The sequence below is a fragment of the Priapulus caudatus genome, unplaced genomic scaffold (genome assembly GCF_000485595.1).
Source record: "Priapulus caudatus unplaced genomic scaffold, Priapulus_caudatus-5.0.1 Scaffold42, whole genome shotgun sequence".
NCBI lineage: Eukaryota > Metazoa > Priapulida > Priapulimorpha > Priapulimorphida > Priapulidae > Priapulus > Priapulus caudatus.
Window position 1 is genome coordinate 83,700 of NW_014577103.1, and position 5,536 is coordinate 89,235.

Genomic DNA, 5,536 nt, shown 5'->3' on the forward strand with positions numbered 1-5,536 from the left:
ATATATATATATATATATATATATATATATATATATATATATTAATGTATTCATTCATTCATTTACTCACTATATGTTGTAGTTGACATTTCGGAGATCGCGTTCAGCGGATCGGAAGATAGCATCACGACTCTGAGTCTAACCAACAACTACCTGTCGCTGTTTCCCGTCGCCGCCACCGGCCTGCCCGCACTCAAAATCCTCGACATGTCACGCAACGCGCTAGCCGATGTCGTCACAGTGACGTCACTCCCCGAGCTGCGCGTGCTCATCCTCGCCGACAACGCTATAGATGGCGTCACGATCGACGCTCTCTCGAGTCTCGAGCAGCTGGATCTACGCCGGAACCAGATCCGGGATCTGTCGACCGTCGCCATCTCGTCTCTCGTCGCGCTGCAGTATGTCTGGTTCGATGGGAATCAGTTGGGAGACGGCAGCGGTCTCCTCTCTGGTTTCTTCGATGGGTTTCCTAGCCTCTCCTATGTTAACCTGGAGAGTAATGGGTTGAAGGTGATACCGGCGGGTGTCTTTCAGTCAACGCCCATCGAGAGTCTTTACTTGGGTTTTAATCGGATTGATGCGATCGATGACGTTGCCTTCAGCGGCATGGAAAACCTAACCATGTTCTCTCTACACAAGAACAGCCTAACTTCCATAGGTAGGTTTATATATATATATATATATATATATTAACGGTTTGTAGAAGTCACTGACGTAGCCTAATTTGGTAGTTGTTGCACACTAGTCAACGATTCAAATGATCAACAGCTGAGTGAAATAATCCATTGAAATGGTAAAGAAAACAACAGTTGGGATAAAACTTAATAATAGACTAATTTTTACGTTATAATAATTCAATTTTTTTTAAAGAGGTTATCTCGTACATATATATATACATCGAAAATGTAAGTGTGAAAAAAATAATTTAAAAAAATAATAACAATGAAAATAGTCGGTAATAAAAGTAACAAAATCGACGATAAATCGAACTACTAAAATATCAAACTCCGTGTTGGTTGCATTGGCATTCAATTTGGCTTCAAGTTTCTTGTTCTGCGTCTTTCCTGTTGCTAGGTGCGTGGTTCCAGGATGACTTTCCTCTACTATACACACTTGATTTGGCCGAGAACAGCCTCGAGGAGATACCAGATTCAGCTTTCTCTGGAATGAGCAGAATGACCAATCTAATACTTTCCGACAACAACATAGGTATTAAATTATAAAGCTATTAATGAATCATGATGTAACATAATATGAAAATGAACGTCGTCTTTAAAAGAAGCGCCAATCGCGTGTAAAGAACTTCAAGGTATACGAATAATAAATGTAGTTAGGTGTGGCAACACATACACGCGCGCGCGTGCGCATATATAAATATATATATATAAATATATATATATATATATATATATATATATATATATATATATATATATATATATATATATATATACATAGCCTTCTTTATAGACTAGTGTCCGTTCTATAGAGGTGGTCCTACTGTCAAAGTGCCCGCTAAATGAAGGCGTTATACATGTTCTATAGACAGGCGTCCGTTCTATAAAGACATGTCTATAAAGCTACCCGCTACCGCAAGTGTCTCTCTCTCTCTCACTCTTTCTCTCTCTCTCTCTCTCTCTCTCTCTCTGGATATCAGATAAAGAGTATATATATATGATATATAATTATGTAATATATTATTTAATTTATATAGTATATCAATAAGGGGGTAAATAATGAAAAATTTCTCATTAACATGCGTCACGGATATAATCAGTATAATGGTAGTCACATGTATGGATTACGATGAATTGTGTTGTTCGCCGGAAAACACTCCTGTCTGTGACATAACAAAGCGTAACATTAACACTGTACAACTTACCCCCTGTACATTTACTGTAAAAACGAACATTACCTGTACAATAGCTGTACAATTACCTGTAACAACGTAACATTACCTGTACAACTTACTGTTCATTACTGTAACAACGTTAACATTACGTACAACTACTGTACATTACTGCTAAACAACTAAACATTACCTGTACAACTTACTTGCTAACATTACTGTAACATTTATTAACGCGTAACATTACCTGCTAAACTACATGTTACATTACTGTTAACAAGATCGTAAAATTACCTGTACAACTACTGTACTGATTTACGTAATCAAAAACGTAACATTACCGTACAACTACAGTTACATTACTGTAACAAGCGTAACATACCTGTACAACTACTGTACCATTATCTGCTAACAACGTAATCAATTAACCTGTACAACTTACAGCTACCATTACGTGTAACAAAGTATTAATTACCTGTGACAACTACTGTACATTAACTGTAACAACTTAACATTATCTGCTGACAACTACAGAACATTACTTGTGGAACAACGTCAACATTATCCTGTACAATTCTGACTGGCTACTATTACTGTAACAAAACGCTGAACATTACCTGGTGTTACAGGACGTAGGCGCTACCATGTACTGGTACATTTGTATATTTGTTATTTACTCTGTACAACTACTGTACATTACTGTATAAACAACGTAACATTACCCTGGTAGCAACTTACGTGTACATTACTGTAACAACGTAACATTACTGCTACAATACGTACATTACTGATAACAAAACGGAACATTACCTGGGTACAAACTTACTGTACATTACTGTAACAAGCGTAACATTACCTGTACAACTACTTTGTAGCATTACCTTAACAACGCTTTTTAAAAAAAAACCATTTACCTGCTACAGACTACTGTACATTACTGTACAACGTACATTACCTGTACAACTACTGTACATTACTGTAACAACGTAACATTACCTGTACAACTACTGTACATTACTGTAACAACGTAACATTACCTGTACAACTACTGTACATTACTGTAACAACCGTAACTTGTGCGGTTACCTGATACAACACAGTACATTACTGTAACAACGTAACATTACCTGCTACCAACTAAATACATTACTTAACAACGCTAAATATTACCTGTAGCAAAAAACTACTGTAAATTACTGTAACAACCGTTAACATTACTGTACAAGCTACCTGTAACATTACGTAAACAACGATAACATTACCTGTACAACTACTGCTACATTACTGCTAAAAACGTAACATTACCTGTAGCAATTACTGTTACATTACTGTAACAACCGTAACATTACCTGTACAAATACTGTGTCTACATTACCTGTAAAACGTAACATTACCTGTACACTACTTGTAAAAAAACATACTGTATACAAGTAACATTACCTGCTACAACTACCTGTACCTTAAACTGTAACAACGTAACATTACCGTAACAACTACTTACATTACGGAACAAGTAAAAACATGTACCTGTACAACTACTGTACCATTACCTGTAACAACGTAACCTTACCTGCATAAGACTACTGTACATTACTGTAACAACGTAACTTATCTGTAAACTACTGTACATTACTGTAACAAACGTAACATATTACCTGTACAACTTACTGTACATACGTGCCAACAACGCCGTTTTTTTTTAAACCCCCATTACCGTTACGTAACATAAATAACACAACTTAATTACCATAACACTATAAGAACACGACATCAACAGCGGTAACGCATATATTCATTATATATAGGTGACACGTATAGTCATTAACGATGCCATAAAAATTAAAAACGATGATATTAGCGTGCATAATACGTTGCATCGTTTTTTCGCAGTAACCCTCTGTTTGGACTGTACACAAACGTCCTGGGATAAGAAGCTGCTGAATCACAAGCGAAGCAGAATGACACAGCGCAGCAATGAGCGTCACTAGATCGCGGTATTTATTATATTTCTATCTATCTATCTCTCTCTCGCATCTCTATATATAAACAGTATCGTATAAGAAATCCACGCGTGTTTTAGGAAACCCGCTCGCCTGCGACTGCAACGCCGCCTATCTGAAGGCGCAGACGAACGCCATCGCCACGGGCGGCGAATGTGCCGCCCCCTGGAACATGGTCGGCAGGGAATTCGACGAGCAGGTGGCGCTGATAACGCTCGAGTCGCTCTGCGAACCCGAGCGGGACATGCGCGCCAAAAACCTCTGCACCCTCATGGAGCATCCGACCTACCCGTCTGATCCGGGTCCGGATTGCCCGACGCCGGACGCGATCGCGCCCTGCCTGTGTCGCTCCAACCACGACGGCCTCACCTATAACATCTACTGCCGCAACGCGTCGCTGCCGGAGCTTGCCGACGCGCTACAGGAGATCGATGCCGTCGTGGCGACGTTCACGATCGATTTCAGTGACGTTAGCACCCTTCCGGCGCTTCTCTTCGACGGGAAGACGATTCAGGAGTTACACGTGACGAACAGCGGGTTGAGTTCCATCGACGCCGACGCCTTCGTCGGGATCGGAGATGGCAGCGGGGAGAACGCCCTCTGGCGGCTGCATCTGAGCGACAATCTCCTGGAAGCAATTCCCGGAAGCGCTCTGCAGCCGGTTAGGACCACGCTACGAGTTCTGGATCTATCCAGGAACCTCCTGGGAACGCTGCGATCGACACAGTGGGGGATCAGCAAGGATTATTCACTCGAGATTCTTCACTTACACGAGAATAAAATCCGAAAAATTGTCGGTGGCTTTTTCAGCGGACTGAGCGCGCTGAAATACCTCGACCTGCACGGAAACCGGATCGGGAAAATTCTCTCGGATAACTTCGCCGGACTCGCGTCGCTCGAGACGCTCTGGCTAAACAACAACTTCCTGCGACCCGGATTTCTCCCGGATCTTCCGATAAACCGGACCGAGTTTTCGCCGCCGATCGCAGACGATTCGTTCTCGGATCTCGCGAAACTCTCTCATCTCTATCTTCATCATAATCGTCTACGACGGCATCTACGCGCGGGCACCTTCAACGGTCTCTCCAATCTAAAGCTGCTTTCGCTTAGCGAGAACTATCTCGGTCTCACCTTCGACACCATCACCAAGGGAGACGATATCTTCCAACATCTCTCGAGTCTCGAAGTTCTGACGATGTCCGACAACAGCCTGGAGGAGATCGAACCGGCCGACTTCGCGAGCTTGACCTCGCTGATCGAACTCGATCTGTCCGGTAACAGGATCCGACAGATCGGAATCGAAATGTTCGGAACCATGCCGGATCTCGCGAAGATCGGTCTGGCGTTCAATAAGATCGACAGCGTGTGTGCGGAAGCGTTCGCCGGACCGCAGGCTCTGTCGAATGTCGATCTGAGGCGGAACCGGATCGAGTATCTGCTGCCGAACGTGTTCCCGGATCCGGTGTCCGACGATCTTATGCTGGATCTGACAGGTTTGTACGAAATTGTAAACTAATTCTATGGTAAAATATGGATATATATGATATATATATATAGAGAGAGAGATATAGATATAGATGAAGATATATATATATATATATAGATGTAGATAGATATAGATACAGATGAAGATATAGATATAGATATAGATGAAGATATAGATATAGATATAGATGTAGATACAGAT